The 23,359-nt window shown below is 36.6% G+C and overlaps 1 protein-coding gene and 1 non-coding gene across 6 annotated transcripts in view; one reads left to right on the top strand and one right to left on the bottom strand.

Moving 5' to 3' along the window:
* The window catches only part of AP3B1 (adaptor related protein complex 3 subunit beta 1), a 356,383-nt gene that overhangs the window by 171,741 nt on the left and 161,283 nt on the right, over window positions 1-23,359 (bottom strand). The window lies entirely within an intron of this gene.
* LOC122898226 lies at window positions 6,422-6,524 on the top strand. Its single transcript, XR_006382916.1, has one exon. It is a non-coding gene; the product is annotated as a U6 spliceosomal RNA (small nuclear RNA).

The raw sequence follows: 23,359 nt of genomic DNA, 5'->3' as shown, positions 1-23,359 counted from the left end.
AAAGCTGGAAGTCTTAAAAATAAATTAACTTAAGTAAGTAAATAAATAAAAGCAAGTCTTTTAGGGAAGAAGATGCTAAACTAAAGCCCAACTTTTAATCATCTCAATCCATAACTGAAGTGATAAAGTAAATCAGATTTTAGATATCCTTACCTAGTAATAATTCCACAAGCAAACTGAAACCCAATAACCAAAGCTTCAAATTAGTTCAACAATGTTTTACAAAGAAGGAAAAGAAGGGAAGAGAGAAAATACAGTGTCATTATGGCTAAGGATTCAGTTTCCATTTCAAAAGAAAAACAGGTTATTATATGGAAAGTGGCAAAAGAGGGGCTTCTGAAATAGATGTGCAATATCTGTTTCTTAATCTTACTACTCATTATATATGTATATTCATTTCATGAAAATTCCCTGATAAAGTCATTTGCTTTTGCCACATGTACATTATATATTACTTCAATAAAAACTTTTTAAAATATGCATATAAGAAAAGACACAATGATGTGACTACAAATCAAGAAAAAAACACAAGTTGGGGCACCTGGGTGGCTCAGTGGGTTAAGCCGCTGCCTTTGGCTCAGGTCATGATCTCAGGGTCCTGGGATCAAGTCCCTCATCGGCCTCTCTGCTCAGCAGGGAGCCTGATTCCCTTCCCCTCTCTCTGCCTGCCTCTCTGCCTACTTATGATCTCTCTCTCTGTCAAATAAATAAATAAATAAATAAATAAAATCTTTTAAAAAAATACAATTTTAAAAAAAGCTAGATAATGGGGATAAAACAAAAAATTTAACATGGACTATAAAATAACTATGGATAATATGTTCAAGGAATTACATGGATAAGATTGAGCTTTTAGAAAGGAATTCAACACTATTAGTTGTTACATAAAAGTGACATTCAAGTTTTTTTTAAAAAAATTTTTATTATGTTATGTTAGTCACCATAGAGTACATCATTAGTTTTTGATGTAGTGCACCACAATTCATTGTTTGAGTATAACACCCAGTGTTCCATGCAATACATGTCCTCCTTAATGTCCATCCCTGGGCTACTCCATCTCCCCAACCTCCCCCAAAACCCTCAGTTTGTTTCCTTGAGTCCATAGTCTCTCATGGATCATCTCCCCCTCTGATTTCCCACCTTCATTATCCTCTTCCTTCTCCTAATGTCCTCCATGCTATTCCTTATGTTCCACAAGTAAGTGAAACCACATGATAGTTGACTTTCTCTGTTTGACTTATTTCACTTAGCATAATCTCCTCCAGTTCCATCCATGTTGATGCCAAAGTTAGGTATTCATCCTTTCTGATGGCTGAGTAATATTCAATTGTATATGTGGATCACATCTTCTTTACCCATTCATCTATTGAAGGGCATCTCAGCTCTTTCCACAGTTTGGCTATTTGGACAATGTTGCTATGAACAATGGGATATGGGTGGTCCTTTAAAATACACCTGTATCTTGGGGGAAATACCCAGTAGTGCAATCACTGAGTCATAGGGTAGCTCTATTTTTAAGTTTTTGAGGAATCTCCAAACTGTTTTCCAAAGCGGCTATATCAATTTGCATTCCCACCAACAGTGTAAGATGGTTCCCCTTTCTCCATAACCTCTCCAACACTTGTTGTTTCTTGCCTTGTCATTTTTTGTCATTCTGACTGACGTAAGGTGGTATCTCAGTGGGGTTTTGATTTGAATTTCCCTGATGGCAAAAGATGATGAACACTTTTTCATGTGTCTGTTAGCCATTTGTATGTCTTCTTTGGAGAAAGTGGCTGTTCATGTCCTCTGCCCATTTTCTGCCATGATTATCTGTTTCTTGGCTGTTGAGTTTGGGAAGATTTTTATAGTTCTTGGACATCAGCCCTTTATCTGTAGTGTCACTGCAAACATCTTCTCCCATTCTGTGGGTTGCCTCTTTGTTTGTCTGTTCCCTTGGCTGTGCAGAAGCTTTCTATCTTGATGAGGTCCCATAAGTTCATTTTCACTTGTTCCCTTGCCTTTGGAGATGTGTCTTAAAAGAAGTTGCCATGGCCAATGTCAAAGAGGTTACAACTATGTTCTCCTCCAGGATTTTGATGGATTCCAGTCTCACCTGAGGTCTTTCATTCATTTAGAGTTTATCTTTGTGTACAGTGTAAGAGAATGGTCCAGTTTCATTCTTCTGTATATAGCTGTCCAATTTTCAAAGCACCATTTATTGAAGAGACCATCTTTCTTCCATTGGATATTTTTTCAGCTTTGTCAAAGAGTAGTTGACCAGAGTTAAGGGTCTATATCTGGGGACCCTATTCTTTTCCATTGATCTGTGTCTGTTTTTGTGCCAGTACCATACTGTCATGGTGATCACAGCTTTATAATATATATTGAAAGAGGCAACATGATGCCACCAGCTCTGTTTTTCTTTTTCAATATTTCCTGGGTGATTCGGGTCTTCTCTGGCTCCATACCAATTTTAGAATTGTTTCAGCACTTTGAAAAATGACACTGGTATTTTTATTGGGATGGCATTGCAAGTATAGATTGCCCTGGGCAGCACAGATACTTTAACAATGTTCATTCTTCTGATCCATGAACATGGAATGTTTTTCCATCTTTTTGTGTCTTCTTCAATTTCTTTCATACTCATGAAAGTTCCTAGAGTACAGATCCTTTACCTCATTGGTTAGGTTTATTCCAAGGTATCTTATGGTTTGGGGGGCTACTGAAAATGGAACTGATTCCCTAATTTCTCCTTCTGGTTACATTGTTAGTGTATTGGAAAGCAACTGATTTCTGTGCATTGATTTTGTATCCTGCCACATTACTGAATTGCTATATGAGTTCTAATAATTTAGGGGTGGACTCTTTGGGGTTCTCTACGGAGTATCATGTCATCTGCAAAAAGAGTGAGTCTGATTTCTTCTTTGCCAATTTGAATACCTTTTATTTCTTTTTGTTGTCTGATTGCTGTTGCTAGTACTTCTAGTACTATGTGACAAGAATGGACATCCTTATTGTGTTCATGATCTCAACAGGAAGGTTCTCAGCTTTTCCCCACTGAGAATGATAATTTGATCTGGGGTTTTTGTAGATAGTTCTTACAAAATTGAGGAATATTCCCTCTATCCCTACACTCTGAAGAGTTTTAATCAGGAAAAGATGCTGTATTTTGTCAAATGCTTTTTCTGCATCAGCTGAAAGGGCCATATGGTTCTTGTCTCTTCTTTTATTAATGTGTTCTATCACACTGACTGATTTGAAAATGATGAGCCATCCTTGCATCTCAGGGATAAATCCCAACTGGTCATGATGGATAATCCTTTTAATGTACTGTTGGAACCTATTAGCTAGAATCTTATTGAGAATTTTGGCATCCATATTCATCAGGGATACTGGTCTATAATACTCCTTTTTGATGGGGTCTTTGCCTGGCTTGGGGATCAAGGTAATGCTGGCCACATAGAATGAGTTTGGAAGTTTTCTCTGTTTGTATTTTTTGAAACAGCTTCAGGAAAAAAAGTATTATTTCTTCTTTGAATGTTTGGTAGAATTCCCCAGGGAATTTATCAGGTCCTGGAATCAATTTTTGGGAGGTTTTTGACCACTACTTCAATCTTATTACTGGTTATTGGTCTATTCAGGTTGTCAATTTCCTCCTGTTTCAGTCTTGGTAGTTGATAGGTTTCCAGGAATGCTTCCATTTCTTCCAAGTTGCTTAATATATTGGCATATAGTTGTTGATAATAACTTCTAATAATTGTTTCTATTTCCTTGATGCTAGTCTCTCTCCCTTTCATTCATAATTTTATTAATTTGGGTCCTTTCTCTTTTCTTTTGGATAAGTCAGTGGTTTATCAAGCTTATTAATTCTTTCAAAGAACCAGCCTCTATTTCATTGATCTGCTCTACTGGTATTTCTGGTTTCTAATTCAATGATCTCTCCTCTAATCTTAATTTTTAATTTTCCTTGATTTTTCTTGTGCATCGCTTAGGTTTTATTTGTTGTTCTTTCTCCAACTCTTTAAGTTGTAAAGTCAGTTTGTATATACCAGATTTTTCTATATTTTTGAGTGAGGCTTGGATGGCCATGATGGCTATGTACCACCCCCTTAGGATAGCCTTTGCAGTATCCCATAGGTTTTAGACCAATATGTTTTCATTCTCACTGGTTTCCATGAATTGATTAAGTTCTTTGATTTCCTAGTTGACCCAAACATTCTTAAGCAGGATGGTCTTCAGCTTCCAAGTGAATGAATCTCTTCCAAATTTTTTCTTATGATTGAGTTCCAGTTTCAAAGCACTGTGGTCTGAGAATATGCAGGGAATAATCTCGATCTTTTGGCATCAGCTGAGACCTGATTTGTGACCCTGTATGTGGTCTATTCTAGAGAAAGTTCCATGTGTGCTCGAGAAGAATGAATATTCTGTTGTTTTAGGGTGAAAAGTTCTGTACCTATCTATGAGGTCCATCTGGTCCAGGGTGTCATTCAGAGCTCTTATTTTCTGCTTAGATGACCTGTCTATTGCTGACAGCAGAATGTTGAGGTCTCCTACTATTAATATATTATTATCAATATGTGTCTTTCTTTTGGTTAACAGTTGGCTTATGTAGTTGGCTGCTCCCATGTTGGGGTCATAGATATTTACAATTGTTAGATCCTCTTGTTGGATAGAACCTTTAGGAATGATACGGTGAATCAGAGACTTCTGTATCTCTAATTACGGTCTTTTTTAGAATCTAATTTGTCTGATATGAGAATTGCTACCCCAGCTTTCTTTTGAGGTCGGCTGGCATGAAAAATGGTTCTCCATCCCTTTACTTTCAGTCTGGATGTAACTTTAGGTTCAAAATAAGTCTCTGTAGACAGCATATGGATGGGTCATGTCTTTTCATCCAATCTGCAATCCTGTGATGTTTCATGGGAGCATTTAGGTCATTCACATTAAGAGTGATTATTGAAAGATATTATTTTAAGATTTTATTTATTTATTTGAGAGAGAGAGACAGTGAGAGAGAGCACGAGCGAGGAGAAGGTCAGAGAGCGAAGCAGACTCCCCATGGAGCTGGGAGCCTGATGCGGGACTCGATCCCGGGACTCCAGGATCACGCCCTGAGCCGGAGGCAGTCGTCCAACCAACTGCGCCACCCAGGCGTCCCTGAAAGATATTATTTTATTGTCATGTGTGTGAAGTCCTTGTTTCTATAGATTGTCTCTATAAATTTCTGTTCTATGTCACTCTTGGGGTCTTTCTACTTTTACAGAACCATCCTAAATATTTCTTGCAGGGCCAGCTTGGTGGTCACATATTCTCTCAGTTTCTGTCGATGTTGGAAGCTCTTCATCTGTCCATCTATCCTGAACAGCAGCCTCGGATAAAGTATTCTTGGCTGCATGTTCTTCCCATTTAGTACCCTATGTCTTACCAACTCTTTCTGGCTTGCCTCTGTAACAGATGCAACATTATTCTGATGCTCCTCCCTCTATACGTAAGAAATCTCTTCTCTCTCTCTGCTTTCAAGATTATTTTCTTGGATCTAAGATTTGCAAATTGTACTATTATATGTCATGGTGTTGGTCTGTTCTCACTGATCTCGGGAGGAGCCCTCTCTGTATCTTGGACATGAATGTTTGTTTCCTCCCCCAGACTAGGGAAGTTCTCAGTTACAATTTGCTCAAATAAATCTTCTAGACCTCTCTCCTCCCCCACCTTCTCAGGGATCCCAATAATGCTGATATTGGAATGTTTCACTGAGTCACTAATCTCTTCAGTTTGATTCCTTGGGTCTTAATTTGTCTTTCCCACACTGCCTCAGTTTCCTTCTTTTCTATCATCTTATCTTCTAGCTCACTAATTCGTTCTTCTGCCTCACTTACCCTGGCTAGAGATTCTATATTGTCATTAATATTTTTCTAAGGACTAGAAATCACCTTGATAATTGGTACTCTGAACTCTATTTCTGACATCTTGGTTATACCCATTTGCATTAGTTATGTGGCAGAGGCCACAGTCTCTGATTCTTTCCTTGTTAGGGGTTCCTCCTCTTAGTCATTCTGTTGAGGGCTAGTTGAGGGAATGTACAGAGTCCAAATTATTGATCACAACCCAAGCAAGATGCACCTGTTTTATGGGACCTTAGGATTGTCAGCCTCTTGTCTTCCAGACTGTCTTCTGAGGAAGGGGCCTGCCATGCTGTTACTCAGGCAACCCTGTTTGGGCAGAGTTGCTCTGACCCCTCTGGGGGGAGGGATGGGCTCAGTGTAAATCAGTTTCTGGGGACTTTTGTTCTCAGGCAGCCTTCTGCATCTCTTCCGAGAGTCAGAGCAGAAGTAACTGCATCCAAACTGCATCCAAAGAGACTGCAGTCTCATCTTCACTGAGCTCTCCAGGCCATAATGTCTCCAATTCTGTCTGTGCTGCTAAAAACCACAGCATCCTGGTGCTCACTTTGGCAGCACATATACTAAAACTGGAAAGATACAAGAAGATTAGCATGGCCCCCATGCAAGGACGACACATTAAACCACATCATCCTGGGTTTTGCACCCCATAGCAGCAGTCCCAGCCCTTGCTCCCAGGGCCAGGCACTTCTCTGTCCTTTGTGCTTCTAAAGCCACAAGTTGCCCCCTGTTTGCATGTGCATCCCTGTAGCTCCAGGTTTCAGTCTATGGCATTGCCCTAAAGTCCTTTCTCTGCCATTACTGGTCTTCGAGTCTGTGCCTAGTCCCCAGCAAGGGAGGCTTTTGCCTTCCTGGCTCAAGATCAAACAGGCTCCCTCTCCTTCATCTTCCGATATCTGCCTGCACAATCACAATCACAGCTCCCCACTTCATACCTTGAGACTAAATGCCAGAGAGATTCTGTCTGTAGACATCCAGATATATCTTCTGATTTTGTGGGTGTTCAGAATGGCCTGGTAGCTAACCAGCTCAATTCAGGGGACCAATGGAAATAGGGTCCCCTTCTCCTCCACCATCTTTATTTCAACCTGACACTCAAATTGGTTTTTAAGATTTTATTAATTTGACAGAGAGAGATCACAAGTAGGCAGAGAGACAGGCAGGGTGGTGGTGGGGAAGAAGGCTCTCGGCTGAGTAGAGACTGATGCGGGGCTTGATCCCAGGATCCTGAGATTGATCATGACCTGAGGCAAAGGCAGAGGCTTAAACCACTGAGCCATCCAGGCACCCCTTCAATTTTTAATACCATTTTGATATAAAGTATTATAACTTATAAAGTGTTATAACTTATAACAGCAACCACTTATAGAGTTAACACAGTAACCTTCTGAAATTTCACTTTGACAGTTACATGTGTTATAATTTTGACAGATCACAAAGAAAATTTGTGCTTAGAGAGAAGAGACCAGATAATAAAATTTAATATACTTCCATGTGTACTTGAAAGGGGTATCTGGAAGTATTTTATTTTTTAATAACACATAATTAATGAAAAAAAACTATTATTTTCCAAAATAAAACATTTAGTTAAAAGAGTGGCACTGGTTTGTTTTGCTTTGTTTTTTTGAATATAGTATAGTGGTGTTTTTTTTGTTTTTTTTTTTTTTAAAGATTTTATTTATTTATTTGACAGACAGAGATCACAAGCAGGCAGAGAGGCAGGCAGGCAGAGAGAGGAGGAAGCAGGCTCCCCGCTGAGCAGAGAGCCCGATGTGGGACTCGATCCGAGGACCCTGAGATCATGACCTGAGCCGAAGGCAGCGGCGTAACCCACTGAGCCACCAGTTGAAACACAATGTTAGGGACGCCTGGGTGGCGCAGTTGGTTAAACGACTGCCTCCGGCTCAGGGCGTGATCCTGGAGTCCCGGGATCGAGTCCCACATCAGGCTCCCAGCTCCATGGGGAGTCTGCTTCGCTCTCTGACCTTCTCCTCGCTCATTCTCTCTCTCACTGTCTCTCTCTCTCAAATAAATAAAATAAAATCTTTAAAAAAAAAAAAAAGAAACACAATGTTACATTAATTTCAGGTATACAACATACTGATTGAACAAATTTATACGTTACGCTACCCTCACCACAATTACAACCACCATCTATCACCATATATTGCTATTATAATATCACTGACTATATTCCCTATGCTGTGTGTTTTATTTCCATGACTTACTCATTCCGTAACTGGAAACCTGTATCTCATACTCCTCTTCACACATTTTGCCCATACAGCCTCCTCTCTCCTCTCCTCTGGCAACCATCAGTTTGGTCTCCGTATTTATAAGCCTGATTCTACTTTTTATTTGTTTATTCCTCTATATTTTTTAAATTCCAAATAGGAATGAAATCACATAGTATTTGTCTTTCTCAGTATGATTTATTTCACTTAGCATAATACCCTCTAGGTGCCCTTGTGTTGTCACAAATGGTATGATATTGGGGGAGGGAGGTTTGGTCAGAGAGAGAGAGAGAGAGAATCTTAAGCAGATTCCACGGCCCAGTGTGAAGCCTGACATGGGCTCAATCTCACAATCCTCAGATCATAACCTGAGCCGAAATCAGGTTTCGGTAATCAGTCACACAGTTAACTGACTAAGTCATCCAAGCACCCACGATCTCATCTTTTTTAAGACTATGTAATAGTACTGTGTGTGTGTGTGTGCGCGCACATCCCTCCTCATTCATCTATTGATGAACTCTTAAGTTGCTTCCATGTCTTGGCTATTGTAAATGATACAATAGACACGGGGTGCATGTATCTTTCTGAATTAGTGTTTTCACTTTCCTTGGGTAAATGCCCAGTAGTGGAATTATTGGATCATATGGTATTTCTATTTTTAAGTTTTTAGTGAAACTGCCTAATTATTACAACTTATTCTGTATCCTCCAGTATTTCTTATTTAAAAACTGATCTGATGCACTCTCAACTTATTTAATACACCTGTAAATCTGGAACTAAGTAGAAAGACCTCTTCTACATCACCGAGCTAGCTATTATGAAGCTCTTAAAAATAATTCTAAATATAAAGTCCTTAATCAAAGTATTTATACATATAATTTTAATCATCTTAATAGTCTATTTTCCTGATATACAGATAATAAAAAGTAAAACTTAAAAATAAAAAAGAAATTATTATATCTCTCATTCTGCCAAGGAGCAGGAAAATACAAATGTGTTTTAGAAATATTTATATCGTCTACGGCCATACCACCCTGAACGCGCCCGATCTCGTCTGACCTCGGAAGCTAAGCAGGGTCGGGCCTGGTTAGTACTTGGATGGGAGAAGTAGTTATATCAATAAGGTAAAAAGCATTTGTTATATATATTATTTCTATTGAGCCTGGAAAAATGAGGCATTACCATACATACGGTTTCTAAAGGATATTAATTAAATCACATTATATTGCGGTTTACATTGGTGATTTTTCAAACCACACAGTCATCAAGTAATGTCACCTTTACTTCAATAAGATACTGATATGACTATTATAAAAAATAGAAACATTTCAAAGTAATCTGACTGATATTCAAAAAAACAATAAACCTTTAAAACCTGTTCCTTTGCACCTTGGGAAAATGGATGGTTCTAAAGCCAAGGGTAAAAAATAATTTAAACAAACTCCCTAAGGCCAAAGCTGAAAAATTTGGCCAACAAATTAAATAATAATAGTATTAGTTTTAAATCCAAATAAAGTAAGTATCTCTATGTTCATAGTTATATAAGCTAATAACTAAAAACAAAATAAGTAAGAAAGAAAAGCCAGGTATATCTTACAGAAGAATTCTAAATAATATCTATGTTCATATCATGTGAATGTGCACTGAAGGCTTGAAATGCATTTCTTTGAGAGTGTCTAAGTGATGTGTATCTCAAACAACCCATGCAGAATTAAAGATACTACCCTTGAAAAACTAGTAAAAAAAGAGGCCTACTTATTCAGGACATAAATACATAAAATGTATGTGGTAAAATTCATAAAATGAGTATTAAGAAGCTGGGCTTATAAACGAATATATATTTTCCTGAGATTTAAAACAGAACGTATGTGTATAAAATAAACCTATAGATCACAATAGACAGACTCTCTCCATCTTTCTAAAAAAGTATACCTTCTAGTTGAACCAAACAAACCACCTTTTAAATCTCTTTCAGAAAATAGGAACCATTTTATATTTAGGAAAGCTTTTTAGTTTCCTTAAAGTGAAGATATTGTTTCTGAATAGATATAAATGAAATTATATCTAGAGTATCAATAATTTCATATAAAATCTGGAAGAAGTTGAAAAGGGATAGAATTAAAATAAGAGCAGCTATGAGTTGATGAATAGGTGATGTGTAAAGGGGTACTCAATAGACTGTTAGGTATTTTTGTGATGCTTAAATTTTTCCATAATTAAAAATTTGAACAGTGAGTTTTGACTGATGATCAAAAAGCTATAGTACTCAAGATACTATGGTACTAGTTAAAGAATAGACAGATTAATGTGATAGAACATAAAAACAGACCCACATGAATATATAGCCAACTGATATTTGACAAAGGGGCAAAGGCAAATCTATGGAGAAAATGCAGTCTTTTCAACAAATGGTGCTAAAACAACTAGACATTTATGTGAAAAAAAAAAAATCAATCTATACCCAGACCTTATAATCCAAAAATTCATTCAAAAAAAGGTTTACAATTATAAAACATAAAAACTATAAAATTTCGGAAAATAACATATGACAAACTCTAGATAATTTTTAGATAAAACACTAAAGAATTAGTCCATGAAAGAACTAATTCATTACGCTGGATTGCTTTAAAATCAGAAACATCTACTTTGCCAAAGACAACGTCAAGACAAAGAAAAGACAAGTACAGACTTGGGAGAAATATTTGGAAAAAGCATACCTGATAAAGTTGTTATCCAAAATAACATGGAAGGCTTTTTTTTTTTTTTCACACTTCACAAAAACCTCACAGGTCCAGTTAGCATCTGTCACTATACAAAGTTATTACAGTATCAATGACTATCTTCTCCATGCTACATACAACCTCCCGATGACTTACTTATTTTATTTTTTTAAACAGGTTTTTTTTCTTTTTTTTTTTAAAGATTTTATTTATTTATTTGACAGACAGAGATCACAAGTAGGCAGAGAGGCAGGCAGAGAGGAGGAAGCAGGCTCCCCGCAGAGCAGGGAGCCCGATGTGGGGCTCGATCCCAGGACCCTGAGATCATGACCTGAGCCGAAGGCAGCGGCTTAACCCACTGAACCACCCAGGTGCCCCACAAATAAATACAATCTTAAAACTAAACAAACAGGAGCACCTGGGTGGCATATATATATATATATATATATATATATATATATATATGATTACTTTCTTAATTTCTCTGATAGTTCATTGTTAGTATATAGAAACAACAGATTTCTATATATTAATTTTGTTTCCTGAAAGTTTACTGAATTCATAAGTTACTTCTAACAGTTTTTTGAGTCTTTAGGGTTTTCCATATCTGGTATCATGTGATCATCAATACTCAGTTTTGTCAGTCTTGTCCTTTCCAACTTGTATGTCTTTTATTTCTTTTCCTTGCCTAATTGTTATGCCTAGGACTTCCAATACTATGATGAATAAAAGTGGCTAGAGTTAGCATCTTTGTCATACCCCTGATCTTAGAGGAAAAGTTTTCATTGTTGGCTGTGATGTTAGCTATGGATTTATCATATATGGCCTTTATTATATTGAGGTATGTTCCCGCTATACCCACTTGGTTGAGAGTGTTCTATCATAAATGGATGTCAAATATTTGCAAATGCCTTTTCTGCATCTTACAAGATGATCCTATGACTTTTAACCTTTGTTTTGCTAATGTGGTACATCATGTTGACTGATTTGTTAAACCATTCTTGCATCTCTAAAACGAATCCTACTTGGTCAATCCCACTTCGTCACGGTGTATGATCCTTTTAATATATTGCTGGAACTTAATTTGCTAATATTCTATTGAGGATTTGTTCATCTATGTTCATCAGGGATACAGGCCTGTAATTTTCTTTTTCTGTTGTGTCTTTGGTTTTGCTATCAGGGTAACTCTGGCCTCATTAAATGAGCCTGATGTGGGGCTTGATCCCAGGACCCAGAGATCATGACCTGAGTTGGAGGCAGGGGCTTAATCAACTGGACCAACCAGGTGTGCCTTTCTAGTTCCTTTAAATGTAATGTTAGAGGGTTTGATAGTCCTCTTTTTTCTTGAGGTAGGCCTATACTACTATGAAATTCCCTCTTGAAACCATTTTTGCTTTGTCCCAAAGATTTTGGATTGCTGACTTTCCATTTTTGTTTGTCTCAAGGTATGTTCTGATTTCCTCTTTGAATTTTTCATTGATCTACTGTTTAATACCATGCTATTTAGTTTCAATGTGTTTGTGGTTTTGTTTTGTTTTTTTTCTACTTTTATGTAATTGATTTTTAGTTTCATACCATTGTGGCCAAAAGGTGCTTGTTATGATTTAAATGCCAATTTTATGGAGACTTGCTTTGTGGCCTACTGTGTGATCTATCTTAAAATACTGGTACCCATTGTTTCTTCAAACCAATTTGCATGGTATACATTTTTCTTTTTCTTTTTCTTTTTTTTTTTTTTTAAAGATTTTATTTATTTATTTGACAGAGATCACAAGTAGGCAGAGAGGCAGACAGAGAAAGAGAGAGAGAGAGGAAGGGAAGCAGGCTCCCTGCTGAGCAGAGAGCCTGATGCGGGGCTTGATCCCAGGACTCTGAGATCATGACCTGAGCTGAAGGCAGAGGCTTAACCCACTGAGCCACCCAGGCGCCCCATTTTTCATCCCTTCACTTTCAGTCCGTACATCGTTACATCTGGAGTTTCTTGTAGGCAAAACCTATAAGGGTCGCATGTTTTTATCTATTCAGCCATATTATATCTTTTGAATGCAAAATTTAGTCCATTTACATTTAAAATAATTATCAACAGATATATGCTTATTGCCACTTTAACTGTTTTCTGTTTTTGCAGTTCCTCCCTGTTCCTTTCTTTTCTATCTTCCTTTGTGGTCTGATAACTTTCTTTAGTGTTATGTTTAGATTCTTTTTCCTTTCTATATTTACTTTTTAAGTTTTTATCTTTGTGCCTACCATGAGGTTCCCCATTTAACATCTTATGTATGTAACAGTCACTTTTGAGTTGATAGTAAATTAATGTTGAGCAAATTCCAGAACTTTATATTTTTACCACACCCCATTTAATATTTCTGTTGACACTTTTTTTTTTTAAAAGATACTGCATAAGAGAGAGAGTTATGCATCCAAGCAGGGGAAGGTGCAGAAGGAGAGAGAGAATTTCAAGCAGGCTCCATGCCCAGCACATGCCCAGGACACAGGGCTTAATCTCACAACCCTGAGATCGTGACTGTGCCAAAAAAAAAAAAAAAAAAAACCAGCCAGCACCTAACCAACTGTGCCACCCACCTGCCCCCTGACACATTTTACATCTTTTTATTTTATGTACCCCTTAACTAATTATTGCATCTTTAATTAATTTTACTACTTTGTCTTTTAACCTTCATACTTGCTTTATAAGTGTTTGATCTACAACCTTAATTATTTATTTACTTTTTCTGGTGAGATTTTTACTCTCATATACTTTATTACTAATTAGTGCCTTCTCTTTTTTAGTTTACAGACGTTCCTTTAACATTTCTTGTAAGACCACGTTAGTAGTGATGGACTCTTTTAGCTTTTGCTTATTTGGAAAACTCTTAATCCATCCTTCAATTCTGAAATGATAACCCTATAGGGTAAAAAGCATCTTGACTGCCAGTTTTTGCCTTTTAGCACTTGGGATATGTCATTTACTTCCTTCTGGCCAGTAAAGCTTCTATTGAAAAATCTGCCTATGGCCTTACAGGGTTTCCCTTTTATATAATATGTTGCTTTTCTTGCTTCTTTTATGATTTTTCTCTTTATCCTTAATCTTTACCATTTTGTGTCTCAATTATGTTCATCTTATCTGGAACTTTCTGGGCTTCCTGGACCTAGTGTCTCTTTCCTTCCCTAGATTAAGGAAGTTTTGGGGCATAATTTCTTCAAATAATTTTTCTGACTCTTTCTCTTCTCCTTCTGGGACCCCTATAATGAAAATGCAATCCTGCTTAATGTTTTACAAATGTCCCTTGGGGTATCTTCACTTATTTTTTTTTTTTTTTCCCATTTTGCTGCTCTGCTTGATGTTTTGCATTGTTTTTTCTTCTAGTCTGCCGATACATACTTCTCTTTCAACCATTTGGCTGCTGGACCCCTCCAATGTATTTTTCAGTTCAGTTATAAATCTTTTTGGTATTTACATTTTCTATCTCTTTGTTCAAATTCTCACTGTACTTCTCCATTTTTCTCTGAAGAACCGTGAGCATCTTTATGACCATTACTTCAAATTCTTAATCTGGTAGGTTGCTTATCTCCATCTCATTAGTAACTGTTTCTAGGTATTTGCCTTGTTTTTTGGTATGAAACATATTCCTGTTTGTCCATTTTGTCTGTCACTCTGTTTTTCTATGTGTATTAGGGGAAATTATTATGTCCCTCAGTCTGAGGACTGGTCATGTGTATAAGCTATTCCATGTGGATCAGAAGTGTTATCTCCTCTGGCCATCAGAGCCAGGGACTCTTACACGCATCCCTTAATAGGTTTTATGTGTCCAATGGCTGTGATAGGGCCATGGCTGCTGCACAGGAGTGGAAACACTCACTTTGACCTGGCTCAGCCAATATGTGAGGCAAGCAGGGTTCAAACTGTTTGACCAGTCCAGTTACAACTTAGTCTCTACTTGAGGTGAATGAGGCTAAGGACTTATATCTGGCCCAGTGATGGCTGGAATACGTCCAAGGACGGCAGGGCTAAACATGCTTGCCTGGCCCTGCTGCACCTTCAGTGCTACATGGGATGGACAGGGTGTGGGGTGCTTGCACAACCTGGTACAGCCTGGATGGACAGAGCCTTCTCTCCAGTGCTAGCTAGCTAGAGAGATAGCACCAACAATGATGACTATTTGCTCTATCACCAGCAAGTCAGGATGAGATTGCAAAAATAGTATCCACCAGCACTTCCATCCCCAGACAAAAAAAACTTGCAGTTTCCTATCTCTCTGGCAGGCGCTTTAAAATTAGTAAATGGGTCTCCCTCATTTATGGTGGTGTGTTTTCAAACTGCTGCTTTTGCACTTATCTTAGGACAGATGGGGTTCATACTTGAGCCCTTTAAGACCAAAATCTCTCTTCCCTATAGTTCTATGATTCTTTCGGTCTTAATCTACATTGAATTTTAAAACAAGGTATTTTGGGGCTTGTCTTCCTGGTGCAAGGCCCTAGGGCTGGGGTGCCTAAAGTGGGACATAAATACCTTCACTCCTCAAGGGAAAATCACATATTTTGGAGACTCCTCCTCATTGTGTTGTCACTATATCTGGGATAAGGTTGTGGGTGAGGCCATGTCTTTGCCTCTCCTACCCATCTCAATGTGTCTCTTTTGTCTTTTGGTGTGGAAGTGCTATTCACCCAGTTCTCAAGTTCGTTTCAGAGGAAAACTATTCTACTTATAGCTCTAAGTTTGTTGTGTACATGGCAAGAGGTGAGTTCAGTGTCTTCCTATGCTGCCTGAATCCCCCTGAATAAAAAACTGTTACAACTCTACAATAAGAAACCAAACAACTCAATAAGCAAAAGATCTGAGCAGACAAATCCCCAGAGAAGATATATAGATGACAAATACACATATACAGAGATGTTTAACATCATATGTAATCAGGGAAATGTAAACAAAAATGAAACAATAATAAGATATCACTATGTTCTTATAAGAATAACCAAAATCCAGAACACTGACATTACCATATGTTAATGAGGATGTGGAGCAACAGGAACTCTTAATTCACTGCCAGTGAGCATGCAAACTGGTACAGCCACTATCAAAAACAATTTACCAGGTGGTGGGTATTATAGAGGGCACGGCTTGCATGGAGCACTGGGTGTGGTGAAAAAATAATGAATACTGTTTTTCTGAAAATAAATAAATAAATAATAATTTTTTTAAAAAAAAGTATAATTAAAAAAAAAAACAATTTGGCAGAATCTTAGAAAATTAAATATACTCCTACCAAAGGATCTAGTAATCATGATCATTGGTCATACTCAAATGAGTACATACAAAAACCTCAAGAATTCAAAGGAGTCCTACACAAAAACCACTTTTTAAAAAGCTGATTTATAGCAGCTCTGTTCATAATAACCAATTCCTGCAAACAATCCTTCAGCAGGTGGAAGGATGCATAGACCGCTGTACATCCAAACAATGGAATATTATTTGGTGCTAAAGAGAAACAAGCTATAGAGCCATGAAAAGATGTAGAAAATCCTTAAATGCATATTACTAAGTGAAAGAAGCCAATCTAAAAAGGCGACAAAGTGTATTATTTCTAGCTGTATGATACTGTAGAAAAGCAAAACTATGCAGAGAGTAAAAAACTGTTAATTGCCAAGGTTTGTGTAGGGGAGAGAGATGACTAGGCAGAGCACAGAAGACTCTTGGGGCACTGAAACTATTCAGAAGACTATAATGCTGGAGTCATGTTACACAGAATATACAACACCAAAGGTGAACACTAATGTAAACTATGGACTTTATGTGATAACTGATGTATTAATATACATTCACTGATTATAATAAATGTACCACTGTGGTATAGAACGCTGATAGCGGGAAAGTTGAGTGTGTAAATAAACAGGGAGTACAAATGACCACTGAACAACACAGGGGGTAGGGGCAATGACCCCACCACCCTCCAGTCAAAAATCCAAGCATAACATGGAATTGCTCAAAACCTTAACACTATTGATCAGGAACCTTACCAATAACATAAATAGTCAATTGCATGTTATATGCATTATATACCATATTCTTAAATAAAAAAGAAAAGAAAGTATTATTAAGAAAATCTTAAGGAAGAGGAAATACATTTACAGTACTGTATTTGCAAAAAAAAATTCACACTTAAGTAGAGTCATGCAGTTCAAACCTATGTTTATCAAAGGTCAACGATATATGGAAACTGCATTTTCTGCTCTATTTTGTTATGAAACTGAAGCTTCTCCAAAAAATAAACTGTAATTTAAAAAAAGAACCCGGGGGGTAGAACCAGTGAGTTTAGTATCTGAACCTATCTCATATGAATATAGACCTCCCTTCACTGTGTAATGACCACACCAAATGCTAATATAAAAACATCACTTTGCTCTAAAACATTTACTTTCAGTAAAGAGAAATGTTATTACATTAAATATAAGATTTATGAAGGTAAAAAAATTACTCCTACTCTATAAACTGTATTTATAAAGTCACAGTTTATACAACTTTAAAGTACCATTATTATTACATAGACTCATAGAATAAAGTATGAAATTATGCTTAAGTAGTAATACTGTACATAGATTTTTTTACCTGAAGCTCCAAACGCAAATGTTAACAAAAATTACAGTAAGTCCGTGTTTAAACCCACAGTTTTTTACTCTGAAGATAAATTTTGATTTTAAGAGATCTTAGGACAGAGGGGGACTTGCTCATTTTATCTCAATGAATCTTTACTAAGAAATAAACACAAACTATAATCTTTATGTTAGTTCAACAGGAGTAACAAGAAATAAAAAATAAAACTGACAATTAAAAATTACATAATATAAAATCTGCTTCCATATGAAAACTGGAGAAAGAATCAAATACCACTGAAAAACATTTTCTTTTGCGACACGTGACCAATAACACTGGAATCAGTACAAATAAACAACTCAGCTAAAGTAATCCCTAATGTTAGCAAAGATTTTTCACAAATATCTTACTAGATCCTTAAACAACCCCATGAGGTTAGCAAAGCAGGTATTCACTGTCTTTTTCACAAGGTGAAAGAACTGAGTTACACAAGCTTATTTGAATTTATCAGTAATCTCGGACTGAAAGTGGTGGGGCCAGGATTTTACCTCTAAGTCCTAATTCCTCATCTTGTCCTCTCTCTCGTTAACTTGGCATTTATAAAAAGACACTGAATGTACCCACTTGCCTTCTAAATTCAGTGATAGCCTAGTGGACCCTAGCATAATCTTAAGATTTGTACCAGGATAAAAGAATCTCTGCAGTCTGCTATGGACACAGACTATTACCTAATGCTTAAAAGCTATGCAGAGGAATACATCATGAGAGTCTCATGTGATCCGAGATACCTATATTAGCACAGAAACAAAATGCCATAGATTGGGTGGCTTAAATAATAAACATTTAATTCTCAGTTTTAGAGGCTGTCAAGTCCAAGATCAAGGTGTCAGCAGACTGGGTTCCTGGAAAGAACCTACTCCCTTGCAGATGGCTGCCTTCTCATTACATCCTCACATGGCAGAGAAAGAAAGAGGAAAAAGCTTTCTGGAACCTCCTCTATTAAGGACATTATTCCCATGGTGAGGCCCTACCCTCACGACTCCATTTAAACCGAATTACTTCAAGGGTACCCGGCTGTCTCAGTTAGTAGAGCATGTGACTCTGTTTCAGGTTTATAAGTTTGAGGCACATGTCGAGTATAGATACTACTTAAAAAGAAAGTAAAATCTTAAAAAATTGAAAAATAATAAACCTAGTTAACTTCCCAAGTCCCCACCTCCAAACAGCATTACCCTTAGGGTTAGGATTTCAACATATGAATTCTGGGGAACACAAACTTCAGTCCACAGATACCACAGCAATATACTGGTGTACATTTCTGTGACACTGCATTAAATGTACCTAAAAAGACCAGAGTGGATAGGTGATTAGCAATATCGTAATCACTTAGTTAAATTAACTATTCAGTATGGATATAGAACACCTTATCAAAGAAATACATCCACTAGGGGAAAAAAAAAAGTCATGTCTAATAAAATTTTAAATTTAATATTTTTCTCAAAGAAAGAAAGAAGTCATCTCTTTCCCCCCAAATTATGTCTATACAAAACAAACCAGGATATGTATACTGGTTTGAGACTTTTTCCTTTCATGAGGTAAATGCTATGCTCTTCACTTTACATGTTTTATATCACAGCCCAGTGACCACTATGCCACACAGGTGGAAGTGTGGGTTTGAGGACCATTGAACACTGAATCTCCCCCAATACATCACAATTATGGAAACACCTGTGCCCAGTAACTTTCTGTTGAGCCACTATGGAAATTCACAGTGTTCAATTGCCCACAGCACTTTTCATTTCTTATGACTATACATTCAGCTCCAATACGTAAGTAAGAATGCAACAGTTTCCAAACTTTGTTACTAAGAAATCTAGATCTATGAAAGGTTTTTTTTCAAGTTTTTCTGAAATAAAATATACTTATGACACATGCTGAACTTAAGTCTAAGGGTTCTAAGACATGAGAAAGAAGGATCCTAATTATATGAAAACTAAATAATTCCTATCTAATAATGAGGAATAAATGAGAACTGCTTTTTGTTATATGAATGTATTGTAGAGTACTTCTCATTCAGTCGTAAGTTATGAAATAAAATTAAGATCAACCTAAGTAGAACTAATCATGATTCTTCATGTATTCATTATCTCTTTACCTTACCCCCTGAAATAAAGAAAATATATTAGAGAAGGTAAATGTCTGATGAATTGAAATTAGTGAATCTAATTCTCCTTTTGGACATTTTTTAAAAAAGAATAAGGTTAGAACAGAGGTCTTAAAATATTTGTAGACATTTCAAGGAGGAGGGAATAAATCAGTAAAGGGGTTTTTTTTTAATCTTATGGAGAACCCTAAAATTCATATTTTAGGAAAAAATTATATTTTATGGGGAAAATCTATACTCCAGATAAAGCAAGGGTAGGAAAATTAGGGTTCCAAGAAACACCAATTTAAATACTTTAAAAGGCAAAGTCTAGGTTATGAAGAACTCTTTAAATAAAACATAAAACTTTACAAAGGGAGCATTTATTCCTGATTAATTCCAAAATATGTGTATGTCTAAATTAAATTATATCCTTTGAGTCACTTCTAGCAGTTAAAGTTGTTCTAAAAATAATATATGGATAACCAGTTGAATACAAAGCTAAGAATTAGAATTGATTGTTCAGAGTAGAAACTGGAGATAAGGAGCAGAAGATATACTTACTCTACAATGCAGCAATTTCACTACTATACAAATAAAAACATATGTCCACACAATGACTTGTGACAATGAAGACAAAGGAAACTTGCAGCTCATAGCATATAGCAAAGTTCAGAGATCAAGCACAAGGAAGCGCAGACTGTGTCAGAGACAGAAATAAATTGTGTGTGTTACAGAAATTCTATGTTAAAGAAATGAAGAGGTGTAAAAGGCATAATTTATGATATTCACCCACACATATACCATTTATTTCATTCTTTATTCTCTTCTACAGTTACGAATTACCAGATATTACCACTTCTCTTCAAACTAAACAATTTCTTGAAGTCTTTCTTGTAACACAATTTACCCATGTAGGAATTTTTCAATTTTGTTCCTCTGAAAATGTCTTCATTCCACCTTTATTTCTGAAGACTGGATTTATTCAACATGGAATTCTTTGTTGACAGTTTTTCCTGTCAATAATTTTAAGATGATATTCCATTGTTTTCTAGATGTCACTATTTCTGATCAGCAGTTAAGTCATATCACTATTCTTCTGTATATAATACGCTGTTTATCTCTGCCTGCTTTCAGTGTTTTTTTCTCTTTTGATTCAGAAGTGTAACTATGCTACGTTTAAATGTGACTTTTTACTTGTTTTGCTGGAGAATCTGTTAAGACTGTTAAGAATTTGTTAAGTTTCTTGGGTCAGTGTGCTTGGATTTTGCACCTTCAACTAAATTTGACATTTTTTTCAGCCTTTATTTCTACAGGTATTATTTCTGCTCCATTCACTCTTTCCTCTCCTTTTGGGAATTCAGTTACAGTTATTTCATTCTCTTTGATATTATTCCACATGGCCCTGAGACTCTTAACTTGTTTTTCTGACTACATAATTTCTACTGATTTACCTTCAGGATTCTTGACTCTTTTACTGCCTCTTCTTGGTTACCAAGCCTGTCTAGTACATTTTTCATTTAATCATTTTATTTTTCAGCCCTGGATTTTCCATTTGGTTCCTTTTTACAGTGTCTTTTTCCTGTTCAGACTACTCATTTGTTCATTCGACACAACTATACTGCTTTTAGTATTCTGGCCATATATTTAATAGCTGCTTTGCTTATCTGTAAGTGCCTTTTCTTGATTATACTGAGGTGACTTTCTATTGACTGGTTTTTCTCTTGAGCAGCAGTTATGGTTTTGTTTCTCATGTCCACTGATTGTTTTAAAATTGTATTCTGGATATGACCAACAACACACCATGAAAGTCTTCCATAAACTACATTCCTCTAAAGTGTAATGGCATTTGTTATAGCAGATATTTTACTGGTCTCCAAGTGCAAACTCTATGTGGCCAACAAGTGAAATCTCCATTTAGTTCTTTTATCTTCTAAGTGCTGCTTTTTCGCTAGACCCACTGGCGTCTTTCCCACACATCCACATTTTATTGTTCAGCCAAGGATTTGGATCTATTTACTACGTATTTCCAGGGGTTCACCCTTCTGTGGCTGCCACCATTCCTTTTGGAATTTCCCCCAAATATTTAGGTATTCGGCCAGTCTTGAAGTCTGTTCTCTGACAGCTATGTAAGTAAGGCTGTGGCTTTTTCTATCATTGTAGCAATCTCATGAGTGATTTCAGACAAAAACCTGCAAACTCAAAAACCTCACACCTTGAAATTTCAGCCTTGTATATATAGAATCTCTGGGTTTTTTTTCCTACTTTTGACTGTCTTACAGTGACTTTAGATGGCTGGTGTTTGCTAAAGTTTTCTAGAGTTAACCAAATCAAGGCATTTCATTAGCAGAAGCTGAAATGCTAAGTCCATGAAGAACATCTCAACTGCAAGTCAAACGTCTTGATGCTTTTTATGTGAAAATAAACCTATCTCATATACCTCACCTCCACATTCCATTTTCCTCACTCTTCCCATTACATGCCATTGAGCCACATTATTGCCCATTCCTAAACCCACCATCTGTAAGAGGAATGTAGTTATTAACATTAACTAGACTAGATTGGGCTGAGGAACAACATGGCTTCTTTAAAAGTATGTGAATGCTCAATCCGTACAGAAAATCTGTTTGCAAAGAAGATCTTTTCCAATGGGGTAGGCTGTTGGAGACATCTAACAGTGCTGCATTCTCTACATAACCTAGACAACAATGCACTTAGAAGAATCTGTCTGATATGACTATTTTGGAACTATGGAATCTACTGAAAGCTTGCTACTTCCAAGAAGAATAGTAACTTTAAGATATATATCAGAAATTTAAAGTCTAGGGGCCCCTGGGTGGCTCAGTGGGTTAAACCCTCTGCCTTCGGCTCAGGTCATGATCCCAGGGTCCTGGGATCGAGCCCCGAGTTGGGGGGAGTCTCTGCTCAGCGGGGAGCCTGCTTCCTCCTCTCTCTGCCTGCCTCTCTGCCTACTTGTGATCTCTGTCAAATAAATAAATAAAATCTTTAAAAAAAAGAAAGAAAGAAAGAAATTTAAAGTCTATACAGACACAACTAAATGGATAACAGAATGGAATAAAACTGGATGCTTCTAATTACATTATTAGTTTACATAAAATTGTAATCTTTTCTGAGGTGAATATAGAAAACTACTAAGCAGCAAAATCACACAATTAAAGATTAATGTAAATAACTGACTTGTCAGAAGACTGAAATTCATTATTAAATGTATTCACTCCTTTATGCTATAGTAATAAGGCTAACACAGAGAAAAATATAAGGAAAAATGGATGATACAGACAAGAGAAATTAAAATAATGTAAGTATGTATGGGGGGAAAAAAGCTCAGGAAGAAAGAGAAAACTTAGCAGACAGACACAAGAGAAGGGCAGAAAAATGAACCACATTTCTTAACTTCTTAAACTCTAAGTCTCTCCTCCTAAAAGTAAGTTGGTACATACTGAAAGTCATAAAATACTTAAAACTATGAACATTCCAGGACTTCTAGGTAAAGATGGTGAAATAAAGTCATAGGATATAATCTCTTTCCACAATATAAAAAATGTGAGGAAAATAAAAATGTAAAAGTAACAAAGTTCACTCAATACTAACGAAACAAGAAGGTCACAATCTATTGGCACAAACTTAAGTTTTAAGTTTTTTAAAACAGCAGATTCTAGCAAAACATATTCCTTGCTTCTTGAGAATGTTCATTAATAACCTTCTACTTGGGCACCTGGGTGCCCTTCGGCTCAGGTCATGATCCTGGAGTCCCAGGATCCAGTACCACATCA

This window comes from Neovison vison, chromosome 1, assembly GCF_020171115.1.
Source record: "Neovison vison isolate M4711 chromosome 1, ASM_NN_V1, whole genome shotgun sequence".
NCBI classification, from domain to species: Eukaryota; Metazoa; Chordata; class Mammalia; order Carnivora; family Mustelidae; genus Neogale; species Neogale vison.
Note: the sequence above shows the minus strand (reverse complement) of the source record. Positions and strands in the feature narration are given on the sequence as shown.